We start from the raw sequence: 10,293 nt of genomic DNA on the forward strand, positions 1-10,293 counted from the left end.
GTTGTTGTTTTACATATGGCAGGAAGACCTTTTGGGCATAGTCCTGAAATGTCTTGGAGGCACCAGGCTTCAGCATGTTGATAATGGCAGCACCTACAAGAAGCGGAACATCAGCTATGAAGGTGGAAAAGTTTGGTTTTCATGATGAAAAAATGTGTTCAAATCTCCATCATGAATCTGACAGGACACATAAAGTTGTAAGAACAAAGAGCAATTTTGCTTCAGTCAAGCAATCTGTTCTTTCTCTTTAGACATTGTTCTAGGTGGAGGGCAACTGAAGAGTGTTGACTTGTTTCTTTTTATTGGAACAAAGAGAGACTTGGTTCTCTTGTCAAGTTGCTCATCCACAAAGCTCTTATACTATTCCTGGTCCATTTTCTTAATGTGTCGAACAGTTTCTGCCACATGACAATCTATTATGTGTGTCCAACACCAATAGGTCTTCACTGTGTTCCATAAATGGGTTGCCAATTTCATCAACTGTGTCACACAAAGCTTTCACTTGCTTCCTGAATGAGACCTGCACTCCTTTCACTTGTTCATGATGGCGAATGTCCGGTCCTTTGCTCTGCTTCTGTTTAATGAGCTCTTGGGATAAGAACATAAGAACATAAGAACATAAGAAAGTTTACAAACGAGAGGAGGCCATTCGGCCCATCTTGCTCGTTTGGTTGTTAGTAGCTTATTGATCCCAGAATCTCATCAAGCAGCTTTTTAAAGGATCCCAGGGTGTCAGCTTCGACAACATTACTGGGGAGTTGGTTCCAGACCCTCACATTGACTCAAACTCATTGATAACTCTGGCCATCTCTGGCCCAGACACCATCCAACATAGCAGCTGAGATGTGTTTTCAGTGAGGCCGATTGCTCCCCCATCTCCTTAACATATTTGTTATTTTGCTCGTGGGCTTGGGGAAGCTATAAAAAAGGCCAACAAGATGCTCAGATATATTGTGAGAAGTGTTGAATTTAAATCAAGGGAAGTAATGTTAAAACCATACAATGCATTAGTAAGACCTCACCTAGAATATTGTGTTCAGTTCTGGTCACCTCGTTACAAAAAGGATATTGCTGCTCTAGAAAGAGTGCAAAGAAGAGTGACCAGAATTATCCCAGGTTTAAAAGGCATGTCGTATGCAGACACGCTAAAAGAATTGAATCTATTCAGTCTTGAACAAAGAAGATCTGATTCTACGCGGTGATCCGATTCAAGCATTCAAAATCCTAAAAGGTATAGACAATGTCGACCCAGGGGTCGACATTGTCTTTTTTGACCTGAAAAAAGAAACAAGGACCAGGGGTCACAAATGGAGATTAGATAAAGGGGCACTTTTTTTACACAGAGAATTGTGGTAGTCTGGAACCAACTCCCCAGTAATGTTGTTGAAGTCGACACCCTGGGATCCTTCAAGTAGCTGCTTGATGAGATTCTGGGATTAATAAGCTACTAACAACCAACGAGCAAGATGGGCTGAATGGCCTCCTCATTTGTAAACTTTCTTATGTTCTTATGTTTCTTATCTCTAAAGTTTCAAACCGTAATTTATCTTTAGGATGTTTTGCATTGCTGTTTGCATGGACCATATGCTAAAGATCCCTTCACAATAATCATTTTATCAAACACATACTCAACAAATGTATGTTTCTTTAGAATTTTAAATAGCTATCCAGACATATTAAGCACTATATTAATTGAGCAAACCTATATAAGAGGCTTGTCCGCACCTTGAACCCCCTCCTTGTGTATGTGTAGGTAAAAAGCCTCTGGGCTCAAGGATTAGTTATGATCACAATGTTTTTAAATCATGTATCAGAGTGATTAACAGATATGTTATACTAATTATATGCTTTATAACCAAAAATAGTGATCAATATGTGATTGACAAACCAAACATCAGTAAAAGTCTGAATTTTGAGCATGCAATGGCAGCCATCTTGAAAATAATGGCCATTTTGTATATACAGCTATCACAAACGTTTTGCATCACCTAGAATTTTAGGATTGAGACAATAAAAAAAGCCTTTTTGAACATAATTTAGATCTTTTATTTAACATTATGTAATCAAAGAAACTACAAAAATGATATCACAAAGGAATATCACGTCTACAGGAAGCCATAAAATAGTACAGTATTTCATGTTAGATTTCGAGATGTCACATTTTTCAATTTTTGCAATTTTTGTCAGTGTTTCGTTAAGTATATGGAAAACTACAAAGCGGTATGTAATTCAATATGTTAATGTAACATTATTTAGCAGGTTTCATTTTACTTTATGAAGCAAAATTAGTTAATTCTATAGGGTGATGCAAAACGTTTGGCCAAAGCTGTAGAATTCCTTTAAGAAGAGTCACTTAATGTAACTGTTGTGATAAATACACACAGTAAGCAGTTACTCAAACAGCAAATCACAGAGGAAGCTAAACCCTTGGAACCCAAGTAGGTGCCAATAGAGTGTGCTGTAAGAGATGAATAATGGCACTTGATTTAAAGTGACTATACTCAAACGATCAGATCATTCTAAATACAATAAAAATGAAGTAAATAAACCGTTTATCTTGAATAACCCAATTAAGACTGGAGATTATACAAAGAACCAAAAGGAGAAATGTTTGAAATAGTAAAATAACCCTTTTACCTTACCTTATGATATCATTAATCTTTCTTTTGCTTGCAGTCAAGGATTGATATAGCTCAAAGCTGCCTGTTTGATTCAATCTTCCTTCAGTCCTTTTCAGTAAATGGAAGACTTCTTCAACTGACAGACAACTCCTGTAAAAATAGAGACAGATTTAATACAAATGGCTTATCTGGACTCTACACTGACTGGAATAATGTTATATTGAATTATATTCCAATATTTTAAGAAAAATAGTGATCAGCTTTTTTGTGTTCTTGCTCATCATTAACATGATTCACCACTGGTAGGTATTAATGCTGCTCCCATAAGATGTTATTCAATACTCTAATAGAACATGTAAACTTGTCATGAGGACCCTGTACAAGGTTCAAGTGCCGTGGCTACAACTTAATTCAGACACTCTTTTTAATAGCAAAAACACCCCAAACAATGATGGGCTCCCAATGTTATAATAGATCAAAGTAAAGATGGTTATGAATATTCAATTTCAAATTAATGTTACCATAGATGAAGCTGGTATCTTATTCTTTTTTTAATGATGTGTAAATTACAAATTACTGTAATTGAAAGTAAACAACAACCTAAATGAACATAAACAAGCCTCTCCAAACCTTTGTTTAAATGTATTCTGATAGCGTAAACAGCTTTTTTAATGGCTTCTTTGTATTCACATTATTATGAATGGCCAGGTTTCTGAAACGTCCTTGCATTGTTTAAATTATAAATCTTGCGCGGCATAAAATTAAATAAATTTTTTTAAGAATATCTTTAAACTTGTTCAACTAATGGGGGCAGTATAATGACAACAGCATTACTGGTAATACAGATATTTAAGCTAACCTGCAAATCAGGAGATAAATCCTATCAACACTACAGTAACCCTAAAAGCACAGATCCATCTACAGTAACCCTCAACCACCCGCAGGCTAACACAAACATACAACTCTGCCTATTAACTAGGTTTTACCTACTGCAGCTACAGTAATTATGTTTCAGGATAAATTATATTCAAAAATACACAGCCTTTAGAAATGGCATATACCATGAATTATAAATGAATTCACCTTTGCAGAAACAGAATTCTACACATTTATATTCTGTTTGCAGTTGTAATAAAATCCTTTTTTCCTCTTGAAGTGGATATTCTTAAATCAGCAAGCTTCTAAAAGGTATAAGTATATGCCTCATACATGTTCTTCTTTCTGTGAACCTATTTTCTGAGCATTCAGCTCTGGGTGGCCCTCAGTGAATTCTCCACAAAACCCAGCAGAGGTCCAGCGAGCCACAACATAAAAGAAAAGAAAAAAAGAATTTATGACAATCTATAATGGGCTTGGAGGTCAGAGGTTGAGCCTTCTCTTTTGCAGGTTGTTTCCTGGTAACATCCTGATTAAGCTGGCAGTTTGAATTATATCCATGACATTGTGTAGTGCACAATCCATCTGCGCTAAGTCCTCTTCAATGCAGCTGAAGTAGCATGGGCAAAAGCTCTGCCTTTTTTCCCTTCAGTATGGGCCTTGAAATAGTCATCGTCTTTCTATCCACTTTATTTGTCGGTGCTCTTCAAAAGAGACCTTTAACAAGATGAATGCATCGTGGGCACCAAACCTTCATTATTATTGGCTTTGCCAACAAGTCTCAAACTACAACCTGGGTCTTGCTCTCTCTGTGGGTCTCATTCAGTGTAGTTGTCAGAATGTCTTCATATTAATGCAAGTCTCTTCACATTATAGGCTACATTCCAACTGCATTTATAATAATAATAATAATAATAATAATAATAATAATAATAATAATACTTCAGTTTTGTTACATTATGTGAAACTTCACACCACTGATTTAGTGAGACAGTAATAATAATAAAAGTGCAGCAGCTTCAATAAAAGAGAGAAAGTAGAGAAACAGAATTGGGGCTTAGTTCTATAGACAAAGACATATTATACACACTATATGCCTGGATAGACTGTACTATTCATGTTTTGGAAGTGACATATCTGTATCTTTGTTTTTCATAGCTAGACTAATGTGCAGTAACTTCAGATGCTAAGCAGCATTGCACTGGGTAGACTATCAACAAAAAGAGTAGTGTTGCTAGATTCAGGAGCCAACTCAAAATGAGCACAGCAGAGACTGTACACCATGCAACCTAGCTGCTGATTATGCAATGACACGCCAAAACCAAATACTGAGCAGGAAACAAACACACAACTGGCATCAGAAAATAATGCTATGTCTCTCAATAAAAAGGGGGTCATTTCAAACCAACATCAGAAAAAAACAAATTATGTTACATACAAACTATTATTAAAGACCAAAAGGGTAATTGCTCATATGAACTAGTCTTTACCAAGTTATTGGAAGGTGATCTCAAAGCAGTTGCTACTGGATTAAGCAATGGTTCAAATAATAGCAAGCTATAAATTCACTGTACCAGTTTTAGCTACACAGTATCACACTGCCAAAGTCACCATGAGTCACATGGTGACATACACCCACTGCCATGGCTGTAAATTAAAACTCAGAGCCCTCATGTAATTGTGATTACATGTCATTGTAATCACAATTGGGCAAGTGGTTGTCTGCTGTTGTAAGTGTTCAGACAGCTGGACAGACTCCATATACTAAAGATATACAAACAGCATTTCCCCTTTCGCCAGGGATATTCATCCCAGGCAGGGACAATACAATAAATAGCACGGGGAAGAGACATGCATTGGTTTGACCTTTTCTTTCATTCATTCTGCATATTGTCAGAAATATCTTGTACAGAACCTTGCTGCATTTACTCCAATAAAAAATTAATGAAGGTCATGCTGTACCTGCAACTGTAAATGTACAGTTTTGACATTCAATTCTGCACTGCAGACAGTCTCAGAAAAAAGAGGCACCAATTACTGTAGATCTAGTAATTTGAGTAAGGAGAATTATACTCTGCTAATGTGTGTGATTTTCCACTTTCGACACATTACAGCGCTGTCCCTGGGTCATGAAATATATTTATTTTAAGCATACCATTTATCAAATAATTACTACAACGTGTTTATCAGCAGTCATTCAAAAGAGGATAACTAACGAGGCCCTTCTGAATTACAATTCCATTATACAGTCCCCAGCATGGGGAAAGCTACTTTGAAAAAGTAACTAGCTAAAGCCACAAGCTACTCCTCAGAAAGATAGCTAGCTACACGTATAAGCTATTTTGAAAATGAGTAGCTAGCTACACTTTAATGCTACTTGGAAAAAGTAGCTTGCTACTTTTGAAGCTACTTTTACATTGTTACAAAAATATATAAAGGAAAACGAAACAGGATAGCAGCTGCTAATCACACAACAGTCAGTTGTACAGTGCTATTGTAACAGGGGAGATCTGGACTGACTGTCTGGCACATCCGTATTACTGCAGGTAGAGGGCAGCAGTTTCGTGGGATCTGCCTGTCGGCCATGGCGATGACACGGAGAGGTGGGGAAGAGGGTGTGTGTGCTTTCCCTCTCTCTGAGTGGCTGAGGGGCGGGCCTTGGGAGACTGCTCGGCCCATAAGAACTGGCTTGGTTATGCGCTCGGGTGGCTGTGTTGGGGGAAGTACAGTGTCGCTGGCAGAAGAGGCCGGTGTGAAATAAGGAGCAGGCGAGCCCGACTGAGGGGACAGCCTTCTGTAAAAATAATTTACAAAATAAAAGAAACAATTACCTACCCGAGGGGACGTGTATAGCTATACGGGGAACCCTGGCCAACCCCAGTGTATAAGCACAGCGGAGTGTAGGACGGAGACCCATGCGGACCGGCTTAGCGGCAGTGGGGGCACTGCATAAGCAGCACTTTTGTTTGTAGTTTTATTACTGTGTTTTATTTTCCCTTTTTCTTTCGCCTTCTGTTTTCATTATTATTTTTGAGCACTTGAAGGTGCACGGAGTTGGATACCTGTGTTGGTAACCCCGTGGTCTTGGTTTACTGTCGGCAGTATCCAGACCACGGACAACAGCGCCCTCTGCGGGCTAAACTAAATAAAACAATTAATAAGAAAAATAAATAAATCTGGGCACCTGTGCGGTGTTTCCAAATAAAATCTTCTGTCTCCCGTGTCAGTGAATACCCCCACCCTTCCACAGCTATTAAGATTCAATGTCTAGTAACGGAAGCTCTTGTATATGACATAAAAGTAACATTTCAAAATGAGAATCTGACAAATGATTTCGGTTTAGATGAAAAATGCCCTTACCAACGCTGAAGAGGCGTTCACAGGCTGCACTTGCAGGCAAACCTGTGTTGAACTTGATGAACACCTTCTTTAGCATTGGCAAGGACTTGTATGTTTTTACAAGTGATTTTTCACTGGATTCGAACACCTGCCCACTTCATTACTCAGATCACTCTTCCGGTTCTGAATTTTCAGAAAGAATCCTGAAAAGCTTTCATCATCCTCACTAGAAGTCTCCGTTCAGGTGTCAGCTGGAATTTATGCATCTCAGATTTTAAGATCAGGTGCATCTTTTGTTCTGTCCGAAGGTATTGGAGCAGGAACCTGGGGTGAGTTGCGGTTGCCAGAAGGAAAATGTTCTTCCTCAAATCTGTAGCCAAACCTATGGTGCAAACCACTGAGAATGGCATCAAGCAAAGGCATGCTGTGTCGCACAACTGAGTCCGACCAAACTGAAGTTTCTCCAAAAGGATGGAAATCGTTGGCTTCAAAGCACCCAGGTATGCCATCTTCTCTGCCTCTGTCAAGCGCCTGTGCCAATGGAGCCATAACTGGAAAACTTTCATAACTAAAATCAATATAGTCTTTGCTGAAAGAAAAATGTTCCCATTTGCCCCATTCAATATTATATAACAGTTTTGGATATATTTCCTGGGTATATTTATTTAGGGAAATGAGTCATTTTTTAAAATAATAACGCCTTGTTTCTTTTATATATATATATATATACAGTGCCTTGCATAAGTATTCACCCCCCTTGGACTTTTCCATATTTTGTAGTGTTACAACCTGGAATTAAAATGGATTTAATTAGGATTTTTTGTCACTGATCTTCACAAAATAGTCCATAATGTCGAAGTGGGGAACAAAATCTACATATTTTTCAAAATTATTTACAAATAAAAAACTGAAAAGTCTTGATTGCATAAGTATTCACCCCCTTTGCTGTGACACCCCTAAATAAGCTCTGGTGCAACCAATTGCCTTCAGAAGTCATATAATTAGTTGAATGGAGTCCACCTGTGTGCAATTAAAGTGTCACATGATCTCAGATTAAATACACCTGTTTCTGGAAGGCCCCAGATTTTGTTAGAGAGCATATCTGAACAAACAGCATCATGAAGACCAAGGAGCTATCAAAACAAGTCCAGGATAAAGTTCTGGAGAAGCACAAATCAGGGTTGGGTTATAAAAAATATCCCAAACTTTGAACATCCCCCGGAGCACCGTTAAATCCATTATTAAAAAATGGAAAGAATATGGCACAACCGTGACTCTGCCTAGAGAAGGCCGTCCACCAAAACTCAGTGACCAGGTAACAAGGGTATTAGTCAGAGAAGCAACCAAGAGGCCAATGGTAACTCTGAAGGAGCTGGAGAGATCCACAGCTGAGATGGGAGAAACCGTCCATGGGACAACTATAAACCGGACGCTCCACAAAGCTGGGCTTTATGGAAGAGTGGCGAGAAGAAAGCCATTGCTGAAAAAAAACAATATCAAATCCCATTTGGATTTTGCCAAAAGGCATGTGGGAGACACAGCAAACATGTGGAAAAAGGTTCTCTGGTCTAATGAGACCAAAATTAAATTTTTTGGCCTTAGCGCAAAACGCTATGTGTGGCGCAAAGCCAACACTGCTCATCACCCTGAGAACACCATCCCCACGGTGAAGCATGGTGGTGGCAGCAACATGTTAAGGGGATGCTTTTCATCGGCAGGGACTGGGAAACTGGTCAGGATTGAGGGCAAGATGGATGGAGCTAAATACAAGGAAATTCTAGAGGAAAACCTGTTTCAGTCTGCAAGAGACCTGGGACTGGGGCGGAGGTTCACCTTCCAGCAGGACAATGACCCTAAACACACAGCCAAAGCTACACTGGAGTGGTTTAAAAACAAGAACCTGAATGTCTTAGAATGGCCCAGTCAAAGCCCAGACCTCAATCCGATTGAGAATCTGTGGCAAAACTTGAAAATTGCTGTTCACCAACGGTCCCCATCCAACTTGACAGAGCTTGAGCAATTTTGCCAAGAAGAATGGGCAAAAATTGCAGGATCCAGATGTGCAAAGCTGGTAGACACTTACCCCAAAAGACTCACAGCTGTAATTGCTGCCAAAGGTGCTTCTACCAAGTACTGACTCAGGGGGGTGAATACTTATGCAACCAACAAATGTCTTTTTTTTTTGTTTAATTAACTTTTGTGTCACAATAAAAAATATTTTGCACCTTCAAAGTGTTAAGTATGTTGTGTAAATCAAATGGTAAAAATCCCAATTAAATCCATTTTAATTCCAGGTTGTAACACAACAAAATGTCGAAAAGTCCAAAGGGGGTGAATACTTATGCAAGGCACTGTATATAACATTAATTTCTGCATATTATTTTCAACCTCTGTGGTGCTATATTAAAATATGTCAACAGTGTTATTTGGTGCATGTATCAAACTAGTACGCTCCAAGCTCATACAAAATATGCCACACACAAATTATTTATTTGATCTTGAACATTGAAATAAAATGGAAGTTAATCTTACCTGAATGAATGCTATCTCCACCGCATACAAAATGGAGTCCTTCCTCCTGTTCCACCATAATCCTCTTTAGTTGTTCCATGGCCAACTTCTTCTGTGTCACTGATCACAACAAGGTTGAGGGTGTGACAAGCACATCCTGGGTGTTTTGGCAAGTGGTAGTTTTGATTTTCCACGTCAGACCCACAGAGGACATCTTCTTTATCTTCTTCATCAGCAAACAAACAGAAAGCTTTAATAAAGTTTGAGCCTTTGTCTGTTGTTGTCATTTTCACCTTGTTCTGTATAAGGCATTCCATATGGATATCTTCCAGCATCGAAGCAAGGAAATCATACGTGTGGCGCCCTAAGAGTCGCCGACAGGCCAATGCTCCTGACTGGACTGCTAGAGTGTCTGGATCGATCCAGTGGATGGTAACAATGAGAAAGCTTTTGTTGTTGCATGACAATGTGTCTGCTGTAGTTGACACAAAATCAAGCTTTGCCAACACATTCAGATGGTTTTTCTTCATGGTGGTGAACTCATCTTCCACCATCGTTACCAGGGTCTTCCTAGACATCAGTTGCCTTGTTGGTTGTAGCCCAAGTACAAGTTCTCGCACTCCAGGTCGATCAACAATGTTGAATGGTTGAAGTTCTTTCACAACAAAATTAAGGACCAGCTGGTCCACCTTCTGGTTCTGCACTAGCTTAGAAGAATGGATCTGCACTTTGTTGCAGCATCTTAAGCCAATATAACACAAGGCAACTTTTCCTGGGAACTGTTGCACCAAATGAGTTGCTGGCAACTAAGTTGCTTCAACTTCTATGTAACACCAGGCAACTTCCAATGGCAACTTTTTCAGGAAACTTAAGAGATGAACCAGTAATATTTAAAGTAAGTTTGGAGTTACTAAATCTGTTTTACAGTTACAGTTGTCATAACAAC

This window comes from Acipenser ruthenus, chromosome 5 (assembly GCF_902713425.1).
Source record: "Acipenser ruthenus chromosome 5, fAciRut3.2 maternal haplotype, whole genome shotgun sequence".
In the NCBI taxonomy this organism is placed as follows: Eukaryota; Metazoa; Chordata; class Actinopteri; order Acipenseriformes; family Acipenseridae; genus Acipenser; species Acipenser ruthenus.